We start from the raw sequence: 18,455 nt of genomic DNA, 5'->3' as shown, positions 1-18,455 counted from the left end.
GGGCTCTCGGCTCCTCCGGGCCGGAGACCAGGAGGCCGCCATTTGTATTCCTGTCCTCTGGAACTCTACGGAAAGCGCTCAGGGAACAAAAGCTCCTGAAAGCAAACCCGAGCGGATTACTCACCCCGGCCCCGGGTAAGGGCGGTGTAATTCCGCCTGGGGCAAAGACACTTGAGAATCACTACAACAGGCCCCTCCCCCAGAAGATCAACAAGAAATCCAGCCGAGACCAAGTTCACCTACCAAGGAGTGCGGTTTCAATACCAAGGAGAGCAGCAGAATTCCAGAGGAGGAAAAAGCCAAGCACGGAACTCATGGCTTTTTTCCTGTGATTTTTTTTTAGTCTTGCAGTTAATTTAAATTTTTCTTTTTCATTTTTTTTAAACTGTTACCTTTTTCTTTTTTAACGATTTTTTACTAGTTTATCTAATATATATATATATATTTTTACATTTTTCTTAGGTGTTTTCTTTTTTTAAAAATTCTTTTCTTTTCTTTTTATTTTTTTTCTTTTCTTTTTGTTTTTTTTTTCTTTCTTTCTTCTTTCTTCCTTTTTGAACCTCTTTTTATCCCCTTTCTCCCCACTCACGATTTTGGATCTCTTCTAATTTGGTTAAAGCATATTTTCCTGGGGTTGTTGCCACCCTTTAGTATTTTACTTGCCCCTTCATTTACTCTTATCTGGACAAAATGACAAGACGTAAAAATTCAACACAAAAAAAAGAACAAGAGGCAGTACCGAAGGCTAGGGACCTAATCAATACAGACATCGGTAATATGTCAGATCTAGAGTTCAGAATGACAATTCTCAAGGTTCTAGCCGGGCTCGAAAAAGGCATGGAAGATATTAGAGAAACCCTCTCGAGAGATATAAAAGCCCTTTCTGGAGAAATAAAAGAACTAAAATCTAACCAAGGTGAAATCAAAAAGCTATTAATGAGGTGCAATCAAAAATGGAGGCTCTCACTGCTAGGATAAATGAGGCAGAAGAAAGAATTAGTGATATAGAAGACCAAATGACAGAGAATAAAGAAGCTGAGCAAAAGAGGGACAAACAGCTACTGGACCACGAGGGGAGAATTCGAGAGATAAGTGACACCATAAGACGAAACAACATTAGAATAATTGGGATTCCAGAAGAAGAAGAAAAGTGAGAGGGGAGCAGAAGGTATACTGGAGAGAATTATTGGGGAGAATTTCCCCAATATGGCAAAGGGAACGAGCATCAAAATTCAGGAGGTTCAGAGAATGCCCCTCAAAATCAATAAGAATAGGCCCACACCCCGTCACCTAATAGTAAAATTTACAAGTCTCAATGACAAAGAGAAAATCCTGAAAGCAGCCCGGGAAAAGAAGTTTGTAACATACAATGGTAAAAATATTAGATTGGCAGCTGACTTATCCACAGAGACCTGGCAGGCCAGAAAGTGCTGGCATGATATTTTCAGAGCACTAAACGAGAAAAACATGCAGCCAAGAATACTATATCCAGCTAGGCTATCATTGAAAATAGAAGGAGAGATTAAAAGCTTCCAGGACAAACAACAACTGAAAGAATTTGCAAATACCAAACCAGCTCTACAGGAAATATTGAAAGGGGTCCTCTAAGCAAAGAGAGAGCCTACAAGTGGTAGATCAGAAAGGAACAGAGACCATATACAGTAACAGTCACCTTACAGGCAATACAATGGCACTAAATTCATATCTCTCAATAATTACCCTGAATGTGAATGGGCTAAATGCCCCTGTCAAAAGACACAGGGTATCAGAATGGATAAAAAAACAAAACCCATCTATATGTTGCCTCCAAGAAACACATTTTAAGCCTGAAGACACCTCCAGATTTAAAGTGAGGGGGTGGAAAAGAATTTACCATGCTAATGGACATCAGAAGAAAGCAGGAGTGGCAATCCTTATATCAGATCAATTAGATTTTAAGCCTAAGACTATAATAAGAGATGAGGAAGGACACTATATCATACTCAAAGGGTCTGTCCAACAAGAAGATTTAACAATTTTAAATATCTATGCCCCCAATGTGGGAGCAGCCAACTATATAAACCAATTAATAACAAAATCAAAGAAACACATCAACCATAATACAATAATAGTAGGGGACTTTAACACTCCCCTCACTGAAATGGACAGGTCATCCAAGCAAAAGATCAGCAAGGAAATAAAGACCTTAAACGACACACTGGACCAGATGGACATCACAGATATATTCAGAATATTTCATCCCAAAGCAACAGAATACACATTCTTCTCTAGTGCACATGGAACATTCTCAAGAATAGATCACATCGTCGGTCCTAAATCAGGACTCAACCGGTATCAAAAGATTGGGATCATTCCCTGCATATTTTCAGACCACAATGCTCTAAAGCTAGAACTCAACCACAAAAGGAAGTTTGGAAAGAACCCAAATACATGGAGACTAAACAGTATCCTTCTAAAGAATGAATGGGACAACCGGGAAATTAAAGAAGAATTGAAAAAAATCATGGAAACAAATGATAATGAAAATACAACGGTTCAAAATCTGTGGGACACAACAAAGGCAGTCCTGAGAGGAAAATATATAGCGGTACAAGCCTTTCTCAAGAAACAAGAAAGGTCTCAGGTACACAACCTAACCCTACACCTAAAGGAGCTGGAGAAAGAACAAGAAAGAAACCCTAAGCCCAGCAGGAGAAGAGAAATCATAAAGATCAGAGCAGAAATCAATGAAATAGAAACCAAAAAAACAATAGAACAAATCAACGAAAGTAGGAGCTGGTTCTTTGAAAGAATTACTAAAATTGATAAACCCCTGGCCCGACTTATCAAAAAGAAAAGAGAAAGGACCCAAATAAATAAAATCATGAATGAAAGAGGAGAGATCACAACTAACACCAAAGAAATACAAACTATTATAAGAACATACTATGAGCAACTCTACGGCAATAAATTCGACAATCTGGAAGAAATGGATGCATTCCTAGAAACATATAAACTACCACAACTGAACCAGGAAGAAATAGAAAGCCTGAACAGACCCATAACCAGTAAGGAGATTGAAACAGTCATTAAAAATCTCCAAACAAACAAAAGCCCAGGGCCAGACGGCTTCCCGGGGGAATTCTACCAAACATTTAAAGAAGAACTAATTCCTATTCTCCTGAAACTGTTCCAAAAAATAGAAATGGAAGGAAAACTTCCAAACTCATTTTATGAGGCCAGCATCACCTTGATCCCAAAACCAGACAAGGATCCCACCAAAAAAGAGAGCTATGGACCGATATCCTTGATGAACACAGATGCGAAAATACTCAACAAAATACTAGCCAATAGGATTCAACAGTACATTAAAAAGATTATTCACCACGACCAAGTGGGATTTATTCCAGGGCTGCAAGGTTGGTTCAACATCCACAAATCAGTCAATGTGATACAACACATCAATAAAAGAAAGAACAAGAACCATATGATACTCTCAATAGATGCTGAAAAAGAATTTGACAACGTACAGCATCCCTTCCTGATCAAAACTCTTCAAAGTGTAGGGATAGAGGGCACATACCTCAATATCATCAAAGCCATCTATGAAAAACCCACCGCAAATATCATTCTCAATGGAGAAAAACTGAAAGCTTTTCCGCTAAGGTCAGGAACACGGCAGGGATGTCCATCATCACCACTGCTATTCAACATCGTACTAGAGGTCCTAGCCTCAGCAATCAGACAACAAAAGGAAATTAAAGGCATCCAAATCGGCAAAGAAGAAGTCAAATTATCACTCTTCGCAGATGATATGATACTATATGTGGAAAACCCAAAAGACTCCACTCCAAAACTGCTAGAACTTATACAGGAATTCAGTAAAGTGTCAGGATATAAAATCAATGCACAGAAATCAGTTGCATTTCTCTACACCAACAGCAAGACAGAAGAAAGAGATATTAAGGAGTCAATCCCATTTACAATTGCATCCAAAACCATAAGATACCTAGGAATAAACCTAACCAAAGAGACACAGAATCTATACTCAGAAAACTATAAAGTACTCATGAAAGAAATTGAGGAAGACACAAAGAAATGGAAAAATGTTCCATGCCCCTGGATTGGAAGAATAAATATTGTGAAAATGTCTATGCTACCTAAAGCAATCTACACATTTAATGCAATTCCTATCAAAGTACCATCCATCTTTTCAAAGAAATGGAACAAATAATTCTAAAATTTATATGGAACCAGAAAAGACCTCGAATAGCCAAAGGGATATTGAAAAAGAAAGCCAACGTTGGTGGCATCACAATTCCGGACTTCAAGCTCTATTACAAAGCTGTCATCATCAAGACAGCATGGTACTGGCACAAAAACAGACACATAGATCAATGGAACAGAATAGAGAGCCCAGAAATAGACCCTCAACTCTACGGTCAACTAATCTTCGACAAAGCAGGAAAGAATGTCCAATGGAAAAAAGACAGCCTTTTCAATAAATGGTGCTGGGAAAATTGGACAGCCACATGCAGAAAAATGAAATTGGACCATTTCCTTACACCACACACCAAAATAGACTCAAAATGGATGAAGGACCTCAATGTGCGAAAGGAATCCATCAAAATCCTTGAGGAGAACACGGGCAGCAACCTCTTCGACATCTGCCGCAGCAACATCTTCCTAGGAACAATGCCAAAGGCAAGGAAAGCAAGGGAAAAAATGAACTACTGGGATTTCATCAAGATCAAAAGCTTTTGCACAGCAAAGGAAACAGTTAACAAAATCAAAAGACAACTGACAGAATGGGAGAAGATATTTGCAAATGATATATCAGATAAAGGACTAGTGTCCAGAATCTATAAAGAACTTAGCAAACTCAACACCCAAAGAACAAATAATCCAATCAAGAAATGGGCAGAGGACATGAACAGACATTTCTGCAAAGAAGACATCCAGATGGCGAACAGACACATGAAAAAGTGCTCCATATCACTCGGCATCAGGGAAATACAAATCAAAACCACAATGAGATATCACCTCACACCAGTCAGAATGGCTAAAATCAACAAGTCAGGAAATGACAGATGCTGGCGAGGATGCGGAGAAAGGGGAACCCTCCTACACTGTTGGTGGGAATGCAAGCTGGTGCAGCCACTCTGGAAAACAGCATGGAGGTTCCTCAAAATGTTGAAAATAGAACTGCCCTATGATCCAGCAATTGCACTATTGGGTATTTACCCTAAAGATACAAACGTAGTGATCCAAAGGGGCACGTGCACCCGAATGTTTATAGCAGCAATGTCCACAATAGCCAAACTATGGAAAGAACCTAGATGACCATCAACAGATGAATGGATCAAGAAGATGTGGTATATATACACAATGGAATACTATGCAGCCATCAAAAGAAATGAAATCTTGCCATTTGCAACGACGTGGCTGGAACTAGAGCGTATCATGCTTAGCGAAATAAGTCAAGCAGAGAAAGACAACTATCATATGATCTCCCTGATATGAGGAAGTGGTGATGCAACATGGAGGCTTAAGTGGGTAGAAGAAGAATAAATGAAACAAGATGGGATTGGGAGGGAGACAAACCATAAGTGACTCTTAATCTCACAAAACAAACTGAGGGTTGCTGGGGGGAGGGGGTTTGGGAGAAGGGGGTGGGATTATGGACATTGGGGAGGGCATGTGCTTTGGTGAGTGCTGTGAAGTGTGTAAACCTGGTGATTCACAGACCTGTACCCCTGGGGATAAAAATATATGTTTATAAAAAATAAAAAAATTAAAAATAAATAAATAAATTAATTAATTAAATATTTGTAGAAAAACAAAAAAAGCGAGACCCATCCATATGCTGTCCATGAGAGACTAACTACACCTTAAGCCACCTCCAGATTGAAAGTGGCAAGCTGGTCTTTTGTAGCAACATAGACAGGACTGGAAGAGATTATGCTGAGTGAAATAAGTCAAGCAAAGAGTGTCAATTATCATATGGTTTCACTTATTTGTGGAGCTTCACAAATAACATGGAGGACATGGGGAGATGGAGAGGAGAAGGCAGTTGAGGGAAATTGGAAGGGGAGGTGAACCATGAGAGACTATGGACTCTGAAAAATAACCTGAGGGTCTTGAAGGGGCGGGGGGTAGGAGGTTGGGGAAACAAGGTGGTAGGTATTAGGGAGGGCACATATTGCATGGAACACTGGGTGTGGTGCAAAAACAATGAATTGTGTTACGCTGAAAAGAAATTTAAAAAAAGAAAGAAGAAAGAAAGTGAGGGGTTGAGAACAATTTGTCATGCTAATGGACCTCAAAAGAATGCTGGGAAAGCAATTCTCTTATCAGATAAATTAGATTTTAAACCAAAGACCATAGTGAGAGATGAAAAGGGACACTATATCATAACTAAAGGATTACCCAACAAGGAGAATTAACAATTATAAATATTTATGTTCCTAATTTGGGAGCAGTCAAACATCTCAACCAATTAATAACCAAACTAAAAAAAATGCATTGATAATAATACATTAATAGTAGGGGACTTCAACATCCCACTCACAGCAATGGAAAGATCACCTCAGTAGAAGTTCAACAAAGAAGTAAGGGCTCTGAATGACACATTAGACCAGATGAACTTCAGAGGTATGTACACAGCATTCCATCCTAAAGCAACAGAATACACATTCTTCTAGAGTGCACAGGGAATTTTTCCAGAAGAGCATATACTGGATCATAATTCAGGTCTCAACCAATACCAAAAGGTTGGGATTATTCTCTGCATATTTTCAGACCACAAAGCTTTGAAACTTGAACTCAATCATGAGAGGAAATATGGAAGGAACTCAAACACTTGGAGGTTAAAGACCATCCTACTAAGGAATGAATGGGTCGACCAGGAAATTTAAAAAAAAAAAAAATTATTTCATAGAAACTAATGAAAATAAAAACACAAATGTTCAAAACCTCTGGGATACAGCAAAGGTGATCCTAAGAGGAAAGTATATTACAATACAAGTCTCTCTCAAAAACTTTTAAAAATCTCAAATACACAGGCTATCCTTACATCTAAAAGAACTGGAGAAAGAACAGCAAATAAAGCTTAAACCAAGCAGGAGAAAAGAAATAATAAAGATTAGAGTGGAAATCAATGAAATACAAACCAGAAGAATAGAGAAGATCAATGAAAGTAGAAGCTGGTTCTTTGAAAGAATTAATAAGATTGATAAACCCCTACCAGACTTATCAAAAAGAGAAAGAACCTAAATTAATAAAATCGTGAATGAAAGAAGAGAGATCATGACCAACACTAAGAAAATACAAACAATTTTAAGAACATATTATGAGCAACTCTATGCCAACAAATTAGGCAATCTGGAAGAATTGGCCAGATGAATAGGCCCGATGGCTTCCCAGGGACATTCTACCAAACACTCAAAGAAGAAATAATATTTATTCTACTGAAGCTGTTTCAAAAAATAAAACCGGAAGGAAAACTTCCAAACTCATTCTATGATGCCAGCATTACCTTGATCCTAAAATCAAAGACCCCATCAAAAAGGAGAATTACAGGAGTTCCTGGGTGGCTGTCAGTTAAGCAACTGCCTTTGGCTCAGGTCATGATCCCAGGGTCCTGGGATTGAGCCCTGTATCAGGCTCCCTGCTCAGGGGGGAGCCTGCTTCTCCCTCTCCTCCCTGATTGTGCTCTTTCTTTCTCTCTCTCTCTCTCTCTCTCTTAAATAAATAAATAAAATCTTTAAAAACAAACAAACAAAAAAGAAAATTACAGACCAATATCCCTGATGAACACGGATGCCAACATTCTCACCAAGATACTAGCCAACTGGATCCAACAGTACATGAAAAAGATTATTCACCATTACCAAGTGGGATTTATTCCTGGATTGCAAGGGCAGTTCAACATTTGCAAATCAATCAATGTGATACATCACATTAATAAAAGAAAGGACAAGAACCATATGATCTTCTCCATTGATGCAGAAAAAGCATTTTACATACAATTCAGCATCCTTTCTTGATTAGAACTCTCCAAAGTGTAGGGATAGAAGGAACATACTGCTATATCATAAAAGCCACCTACAAAAAGCCCACAGCAATATCATCCTCAAGGGGAAAACTGAGAGCTTTTCCTTAGGGTCAAGAAGGTCAGGAACACAAGGGTAATGTCCTTTCTCACCACTGTTGTTCAACATAGTACTAGAAGTCCAAGCCTCAGCAATCAGACAACAAAAAGAAATAAGAGGCATTCAAACTGGCAAACAAGAAGTCAAACTTTCTTTGCAGATGAGATGATATTTTATGTGAAAAACCCAAAAGACTCCACTCCAAAATTGCCAGAACTCATACAGAAATTCAGCAATGTAGCAGGATATAAGATCAATACACAAAAATAAGATGCATTTCTTTACACTAACAATGAGACAGAAGAAAGAAAATTAAGGAATTGATCTATCTACAATAGCACCCAAAAACCACAAGATACCTAAGAATAAACCTAACCAAAGAGGTAAAGGATCTGTACTCTAAAAACTGTAGAACACTTCTGAAAGAAACTAAAGAAGATACAAACAGATGGAAAAACATTCCATGCTCATGGAATGGAAGAATAAACATTGTTAAAAGGTCTATGCTACCCAGAGCAATCTATATATTCAAAGCAATCCCTATCAAAATATCATCAACATTTTCACAGACCTGGATCAAATTATCCTAAAATTTGTATGGAACTAGAAAAGACCCCAAATAGCCAAAGGAATGTTGAAAAAGAAAACCAAAGCTGGTGGCATCACAATGCCAGGCATCAACCTATATTACAAAACTAATCATTAAGACATAATGGTACTGGCACAAACAGACACATAAATCAATGGAACAGAATAGAGAACCCAGAAATGGACCCTCAACTCTATCGTCAACTTATTTTGACAAAGAAGAAAAGAATATCCAATGGAAAAAAGGCAATCTATTCAATAAGTGGTGTTAGGAAAATTGGACAGCCACATATGGAAAAAGAAAATGGACCATTCTTTTATACGATACACAAAGATAAACTCAAAATGGATGAAAGACCTCAATTTGACACAGGAATCAATCAAAATCCTAGAGAAGAACACAGACAGCATCTTCTTCGACCTCGGACGCAGCAGCTTCTTGCTAGACAAATCTCCAGAGGCAATGGAAAGAAAAGCAGAAATGAGCTACTGGACTTCATCAAGATAAAAAGCTTCTTCACAGCAAAGGAAGCAATCAACAAAACTAAAACGTAACCTATGGAATGGGAGAAGATATTTGCAAATGACAGTACAGATAAAGGGCTAGTATCCAAGATCTATAAAGAACTTATCAAACTCAACACCCAAAACCAAATAATCCAGTAAAGAAATGGGCATAAGACATGAATAGACATTTCTCCAAAGAAGACATAAAAATGGCCAGTGGACACATGAAAAACTTCACATCACTTGGCATCAGCGAAATATAAATCAAAATCACAATGAGATTACCACCTTACACCATTCAGAATGGCTAAAATTAACAAGACAGGAAACAGCAAATGTTGGCAAGGATGTGGAGAAAGTGGAACTCTCTTACACTGTTGGTGGGAATGCAAGCTGGTACAGCCACTCTAGAAAATTCCTCAAGAATTTAAATGGACATTCCTCAAGAAGTTAAAAATAGAGATACCCTAAAACCCAGCAATTATGCTACTAGGTATATACCCCAAAGATACAAATATAGTGATCTGAAGGGGCACATACACCCCAAAGTTCATAGCAGCAATATCCACAATAGCCAAACTATGAAAAGAGCTGAGATATCCATCAACAGATGAATGGATAAAGAAGTTGTGGAATATATATATATATATATATATATATATGAATATATATGTATTTTGTGTATATAAATGTATATATACATATATGTATACATATATATGTAATATTGTGTATATGTGTGTGTGTGTGTGTGTGTGTGTATATAACTCAACCATCAGAAAAGATGAATACTTACCATTTACATCAACATGGATGTAACTGAAGGGTATTACGCAAAAGAAGTCAAATATAGAAAGACAATTATCATACAGTTTCACTCATTTGTGGAATATAAGAAACAATGCAGAGGATCATAAGGGAAGGGAGGGAAAACTGAATGGGAAGTATCAGAGGGGAAACAAGCTATGAGAGGCTCTTACCTATAGGAAACAAACTAAGGGCTGCTGGAGGGGAGGTGGGGATGGGGGATGGGGATAGGTTTTGGGGATATGGGCATTAAGTAAGGCACATGATATGATGAGCACTTGGTATTACACCCAACTGATAAATTACTGAACAGAACATCTGAAACTAATGATATACTCTATGTTGGCTAATTGAATTTAAATTAAAAATTTTTTAAAAAACCACCCAGTGCTTATCACAATAAATGCCTTCTTTAATCCCCATCACATCTTTATCCATTCATCTATTGATGAACACCTTGGCTTTTTCCACAGTTTGGCTACTACAGACACTGCTGCTATGAACATTGGGGTACATGTGCCCCTTCAGATCGCTACACTTTTATCTTTGGGGTAAATGCCTAGTAGTGAAATTGCTGGTTGGTAGAGTATCTCTATTTTTAACTTCTTGAGGAATCTCCATACCATCTTCCAGAGTGGACATTGGTAAGCCCCTAGTTAGACTAAGTAAGACAAAAATTGCTAATTTCAAAAATGTAAGAAGGACCATCACTACTAATCCCATAGTCATTAAAAGAGTAAAAAGGAGTATTATTAATAACTATACACCCTATACACCCTCAAATTTGATAACCTAGATGAAATGGAACATATCTTGCAAGACACCATTCAACAAAACTTATATAAGGAAAATAGAAATAGGTCTACATATATTAAAGGCACTGAATCAATAATTAATACCCTTCCAAAGCAGAAAGCACCAGGGTTCACTGGTGAATTCAACCAAACACTAAAGATTCAAAATCAATTAATCAAAATCAATTAATCAATTCATGTAATAGATTACACAATCAAAATCAAAATCAATTACACTAGATTACATTAACAGGACAGAGAAGGAAAATCATGTGAACAGATAAATAGATGCAGAAAAAGTATTTGACAAAACCCAATACTCATTCCTGATAAAACATTCTCAGCAAACTAGGAATGGAGAGGAAATTAACCTGATAAAGAACATCTACAAACAAACCCATAACTAATATCACACTTAATTGTAAGAAACTAGAAACCTTCCCACTAAGATCAGAAACAAGCCAAGGGTGTTCCTTTCATTATTTCTATTCAAAATCCTACTGGAAATTCTAGCAAAGAAATAAGAAAAGGTGATAAAAGGTATACAGATTGGAAAGGAGGAAATAAACTGTCTGTGTTCACAGATGACATGATTGTCCACGTAGAAAATCTTAAAGAATCAACAAGAAACTCCTAAAACCAATAAATGATTATAGGAAGGTTACAGGAGAGAAGGTTAATATGCAAAAAGTCAATTGCTTCTTATATGCCAGCAATAAACAATTGGAACTTGAAATTAAAAACACAATATCATTTACATATCACATAAAAATGAAATTATTTATTTGTAAATATAATAAAATATGTAAAAGAGCTATGTGGGGAAAACCACAAGACTAATGAAGGAAATAAAATAAAACCTAAATAAGTGGAGATATTATATTCATATGGTTAGGAAAACTCAATATTGTCAAGACATCAGTTCTTTCCAATTTGACCTTTGGATTCAACACAATCTCAGTGAAAATCCCAGCAAGTTATTTTGTGGACATCAACAAACTGATTTTAAAGTTTATACTAAAGGCAAAAGACCTGAAATATCCAACACAATATTGAAGGAGAGGGGCAAAGTCAAAATACTGACACTACCCAACTTCAGTATGATGCCACAGTAATGAAGCTATAGTATTTAAGACAGTGTGATATTGGCAAAAGAGTAGACAAACAGAAGAGAGACACACACAAAAAGTCACCTGATCTTTGAGAAAGTAGTAAAAGCAATTCAATAGAGAAAATATAGATTTTTCAACAAATGATTCTTGAATGACCAGACATCCACGTGCAAAATTAAAAAAAAAGACCCTCAAATCAATACATCAATCACATGTAAAATTTTCATAAAGATAAAACTATAAAACTCCTAGAAGATAACATATGATGCAATCCAGATGACCGTGGGTCTGACTTTTTAGATAACAACAAAACTATGGAAGGAAAAAAGTGACAAACTGAACTTTATTAGACTTAAAAAAAAAACTTCTGCTCTGCAAAAGACAAGCAACAAAGGGTGGTTGGGCAGGGGGAAATGGGGGTCGGGGTGGGGGGGGATCTGCAAAACACACATCTGATAAAGGACTAGTATCCAAAATATACAAACGATTCTTAAAACTCAACTGTAAGAAAACAACTCAACTTAAAATTGGAGGAAAGACCTGAACAGACATCTCAACAAAGAAGAAATACCAATGGGAGATGCATATATGAAAACATGCTTAACATCATATGTCACTAGGGATTGCAAATTAAAACAACAATGAAATACCACTGCAAATCTACTAGAATGACTAAAATCAAAAACACTAACAACACAAAACGCTGGTGAAGAGGTGGAGCAACAGGAACTCTCATTCATTGCTGGTGGGAATGAGAAAATGGTACAGTCACTTTGGAAAATAGTTTGGCAGTTTCTTAACGAAAAAACCAAAAAACAAAAAACTAAACACACTCCTACCATACAATTCAGCAATCATGGTCTTTACCTAAATGAGGGGGCAATTTAGGTCCACACAAAAACCTGCACACAGATATTTATAGCAGCTTTACTCATAATTACCTAAACTTGAAAGCAACCAACATGTCCTTTAATAGGTGAATGAATAAATAAATTGTGGTACATCCAGAGAAAAGCTTTTATTCCATGCTAAGAAGAAATGAGCTATCAAACATAAAAAGAGAGAAATTTTAATGACTATTGCTAAATGAAAGAAGCCAGACCTATTATTCTAGCTATAATAACAGTGTCAACTAGGAAGACAGAGGAAAAAAAGTCAGTGTTTGACAGAGGCTTAGAGGAGGAGGGAGAGGAATGAACAGATGGAACACAGGACATTTTTCAGTTACCTACTGTAATGGTAGATGCAGGTCCTTATACACCCGCCAAAACCCATTGAATATATAACACAAAGAGTGATGCGAACTGTAGACTTTAAGAATATTGTATCAATATCCAGTCATCAAAAGTAACAAATGTGCCTAGTGCTAATGCAAGGTGTTACTAATATATTTGGGACAGTGGAGAAACGCGGGGCTGAGGGAGTATGTGGGAACTCTCTGTACTCTGCTCAATTGTTCTGTAAACTTAAAATTATTCTAAAAATTAATTTAAACAAACAAACAAATCTATAGTTCACATCTTACTTCAAAATGCAGTTCAATTGGGTTAAAATAAATATTTTAAAAATCAAATACAGGAAGAAAACATCAAAGTACGAGGGAAAAAAAAATCTGGTAAGTGTTGGACTTTAGAAACTTGACTCTAAAGGAAAGATACAAAGGAAGCATGTGATAAACGTTCATGCAGGAAGATTTTACATGTATCTGAAGCAATTTGCCAAAAGAATAAAAGCCCTCTGCCAACAGATGAATATAAATGTGTTTAAGTTACAATTAATCAAATGCCTATTGCTAAATAGGCGTCATAAAACAAGGGACTGTTTTTCTCCTATAAAACTGGAAGGCACTGAAGACGATGTTGTCTAGGTACAGGAAAAGGAACACCCTCCTGCCACACTAGTGGGATAACAATTTGGGGCAAATTCTCTAGAGGAAAATTTGGCAATAAATATCAAAATCCTAGAAATGGTTCTTTTCTTCTGATTCAGCATTTTCACTTCTAAATTATGTTTGGGTGAGCAAATAATGGCATAAGTATGGCAAAATCATGCTACATGCACACTGTGTAAGCCAGGCAGCCAGTTAGGGCGACGCACTTTGCTTCGCCAACGGGAATATGCAGGCCAGAGCAGCTGAACAGATAGCAAACCACTATGATTTTTAAAAGTGTCATGCATGTGTATGTCTGTGTACTTGCAGTGCAAAAAAAACTGGGTGGATTCACCCAGAAATGTGAAAAGTCCCTGGGTAGAGTGCTTTGGGTTTGGGGGATTTTCATGAAAGTAATTATCTTTTTTCTACCAGAATGTTCTGTTTTTGCTCCCCCCCACCCCACCCCACCCCCCGCCAAATTGAGAATATATTACTCATAGTAAAGTAAAGCAGTACAAAAAAGATCCCTTTGGAAGCAGGGAGGCAAGGTCAGGGGAGCCACCAGTGGGGCTATTGTCACAGTCCCAGGAAGCTGAGCTTGGCAGGGACAGGTGCTCCCAGAGGGGCCTCAGCCAGTCTTGACCTTTGGCTTGTGAAAAGCTCAGGAACTCCAAAGGGGCAGAGCCAGGGAAGGGACTACACTGCTGCTGAGAGGTGCAGCTCGGCTCACTGTCGGGCAGCCTACAAGGCTCTACCTCCTTCCTGAGTTGGCAGGCTCAGACCCTTGCCCCTGGCAGTGCTTGGGCACACTCTGGGGCTGCCCTGGCAGCAGCAGGACTGTCAGGGCTTCCCAGGCCTCCTACCCCAATCACTCCGCTCAGACCTGGCTCCCCAGTGAAATTTCCTTACTAAGAAGTTCACTGACAAGTACTTGAAACAGGCAGAGTGACATTCCCCCAGGGACTTCATTGCCTGGACATTGACCTTTTGCTAAGGACAAAAGGCAATCTTAGATTGACCCCCAGGATCCTGTAAGTCTACTTTAACATATAAAAATTCCTTTGGAAACTTCCTTTATCTCTAACTCCTCCCCCAAGATACATATTGACAATCATCCCCCATGTTTTTGACCCATAGATATACATCAAAATTAAAGTCTTATGAAGGGACTGGCCAGGCTAGATAGGGAGAGATAGGTAAGGGACTATAGGATCAGGCTCAAAGAAATCCCAAAAAGTGCAGACATATAAGAAAACCAGAGATAATGGAACAAATAAGACCACCCAACCCTAGGTGTCAGAGGTGGGGTCTTGTTATAACAGTCACTTATGACCAACAAAGAATTACCAGATCCTAAAAAAGAAGTAAATCATAAAAGTTGTAATCACTAGTCCCTACTAATGGTGCTATCTATAGAGATGTTAAAAGGATTTGTGTAACCCGGTTAGTCTTCAATTAAAAAAAAACAATCCCAAAAGCCTTCAATGGCAGCCCTGTAGGGACCCCTTTCACTCCCAGAGCTTTTTCTGTATCTTTGCTTAATAAAACTCTCTTTACTCACTCTCCTTTGTCCTCAAGATTCCTTCTTTGACTCCATGAGACAAGAACCTCACTCTCCAGCTTCACCAGGGCCCAGCTTTCAGACCCTGCCCAAGCTCAATGTGTGCAGGTGCAGCAGCTCTGGGCCACCTGTTCTCAAGCTGTAGTCTTGGGACCCACAGAAGAATGCAGCTCTAGGAGGGGGTAGAGGCTCAGCCAAGCTTCAGGGCACAGCCACAAGGCATCCTACTTCATCAGCTGCTTTGGAAAAGGGGGAAAGGGGGGCAGGAGAGGCGGGGGCTGGGGGGTGAGAGCAAAGCTGACTGCTCTTCTGCAATCAGTCTATTCCATTAGGCACCAGGCAGGGAGGATACTGTGTCCCTCCCAAAGCGGAGTCCCTGGGGGTCCTGTTTCATGAACTGTCTTTCCCACTATCCTGTGCACAGGGGCTGGCCATGGTGCAGGCTTCCCCAGACCACTTGAGCCTGCAGACCTATAATCCACCTTAAGGAATCACATTCATCTCTTAAGGCTCAATCTCCTTGTCTCCAAAAGAGACATCACAGTATTGTTTCCAACATTGTCCCGGAGGTTAATATTTGTAGGAGGGACAGCAGCCCACATTCAACAGAGCTCCTAGGTCCAAAGTGCACGATCTTCTGTCATTCTGAAGCAACACTGGCAGACAGTAGTATTAGTATTTATCCCTCCACCTCAATTTTAGCTAAAGAAACACAGTCGGAGTTAGAAATTTGCCCAAGGTCACTGGGAATCGAGGGAGTAGGGAGAAAATAGCCACCTGAAGCCAAAGGCCACCACCCTTAACTCAGCATCTGAACATACTTATTAAATTCTGTCTCCATCTGCACCTAAGCCATATTCCTGCCCCTTCTAGGGAGGTGAAAAAGAGGGACCTCAACAGGTGCGGTGATGCTGGGCTCTAAGTAGCATAACCCCAAGAACCGTGTTGGGATCAAGCTGGGGTGCAGGGGTCAATGCTCCTGTGCACTAGGGAAGGTGGGGCTGTAGAAGCTCTCCAATCACAAAATGCCCTTGTGCCTGGCCCCCAGATTTGGCCAATCGGAGGGGATATTTTCCACTCCGAGAATGGGGTGAGGGGCTTAGCCCAGGACGCAGAGGGTCCCTAGAACGCGGAGAAGCCCTGTCAAGCTTCAGACTGTCTCTCTCTCTCAGACCCTCTGTTTTCTCTTCTGTAAGCCAGGCAGATAATGCCCGCCCCACAGGGCTGCCGGCTCGGTAAAGCTCCCTGCCTGGCCAGCCCGGCCGAATCCCCACATCTTGGTTCTCCAGCCTGAGGGCCCCTGGCCAGGATGGAGGCTCGGCTGCCCCGGGGGAAATCTCGGGCCAGACTCCAAGCCCTGCTTCCCCGGAGGGAAGCTCATGTGTCCGCTAGGAGCCCCCACTGGGAGACCCAGGCCCAGAACCCCTGGAGTCGCGAGTTGGGACAGCCTCCTTCCCCCGGAGGTCGGGGCTGGAGGGTGGGGGATTACTTACCAAGCGCGGGAGGAGGCACAAGAATCGCCGGTCAGAAGGAACCTCTGAGAGCCTCGGTCGGAGGACAAGGACTGGAGCAGGCCGGCCCAGGGCAGCAGAGAGGTGGGACCCGCCCCGGCCAGTCCCAGAGCCTCGGCCAAGGCCAGAGCCTCAGAAGGGAGGGGCTCCTGATGGAGGCGAAAGGGGCGGGGGCGCGGGGCGGGAGGAATGTCTTCCTGGGTAGGGGTGGAGAGGGCTCTCACTGGCCGTGTGAGTGTAGGCGGGCATGTCACTCACCCTCTCTGTGCGTGCTTGAATTTACAGGCAAGAAAACTTGCTAAGGACCCTTCAGATGTGAAGGCAAGGAGGGACGCGAGGAAGCATTCTTCTGTAGTTTATGAGAAGGCCTGAGTGCCCGGTGGTGAGGGATACCTGCAAGGCCTAGTTGGCGGGAGGAAACACGACAACCCTGATAATGTCACTCATTCACTCATTCAAGAATGATGTGCCAAGTTCCTACTGTGTGCAATGGACAGGGGCAGAGCCAAACAAGATCCTGGCCCTCTGCGAACCTGCAGTCACCTGCAAGAGACAGTAAATGTGTATCCGGGTAAATAAGGGGGTTTCTGCATGCCCAGTGCCCTTCCTGCCTGGTACAGCTCCCAACCTCCCTCTAGACAATTCCTCTTCTCTTTGCTCCTCTCCACTTAGTCTGGGTGCCCTGATGCCTCTCCTGTCTCAGGCAGGGTTATCTGTCCCACTCTGGGCCAAAGTCCAGAAAAGAGAATACAGAGGAAGATAAATCTGCACATTGTTTTCTGACTGAGAGCCTATATCCAGTGGCTCCTGGACAAGACACCAAGAATGCCCTTCCTGACACACCTGCTGCTCGACTCTGCTATGCCCTTCCTAGCCTCACTTCTTTTAAGGTTCTTGCTACCTGAACTCCAGCCACCCCAGACCTCTACACAGTGCCTGAACACTCAAGTGTAAAGGCCTCAGGGCCTTTATGCTGACCCCTGCCAGAATGTTCCTCTCTCAATACTACAGAAGAATGCCCCCCGCTTGCCTTCACATCATACCTGATATATTCAATATCTGATGCAGAGCCTTTGAGAAGCTTTTCCAAGTCACACAATCTAAAGAAGTCCCTCCAGCTATGTGTAGAAGAATGAAACTCGACCATTCTCTTACACCATACACAAAGATAAACTCGAAATGGTTAAAAGACCTCAATGTGAGGCAGGAATCCATCAGAATCCTAGAGGAGAACATAGGCAGTAACCTCTTCAATATCGGCCACAGCAAGTTCTTTCAAGATATGCCTCCAAAGGCAAAGGAAACAAAAGTGAAAATGAACATTAGGATCAAATCTTCTGCACAGCAAAGGAAACAGTCAACAAACAAAGAGGCAACCCACAGAATGGGAGAAGATATTCACAAATAACAGTACAGACAAAGGGCTTATATCCAGGATCTATAAAGAACTCCTCAAACTCAACACACACAAAACAGATAATCATGTCAAAAAATGGGCAGAAGACACGAACAGACACTTCTCCAATGAAGACATACAAATGGCTAACAGACACATGAAAAAAATGTTCAT

At 40.2% G+C, this 18,455-nt stretch overlaps 1 protein-coding gene across 2 annotated transcripts in view; it reads right to left on the bottom strand.

Moving 5' to 3' along the window:
• Positions 1-17,031, bottom strand: part of ALDH1L1 (aldehyde dehydrogenase 1 family member L1) — a 126,927-nt gene extending 109,896 nt beyond the window's left edge. For both annotated transcript variants that reach the window (XM_004781502.3, XM_013050491.2), the window contains exon 1: positions 16,868-17,031. The gene's annotated coding sequence lies outside the window, so the exon portion shown is untranslated. The remainder of the gene's footprint in view (positions 1-16,867) is intronic.
• Positions 17,032-18,455: the final 1,424 nt, after the last annotated feature.

Source organism: Mustela putorius, unplaced genomic scaffold (genome assembly GCF_011764305.1).
Source record: "Mustela putorius furo isolate JIRA1106 unplaced genomic scaffold, ASM1176430v1.1 tig00003850_pilon_pilon_pilon, whole genome shotgun sequence".
Lineage (NCBI taxonomy): Eukaryota > Metazoa > Chordata > Mammalia > Carnivora > Mustelidae > Mustela > Mustela putorius.
This window is presented reverse-complemented; position numbering and strand designations above follow the sequence as displayed.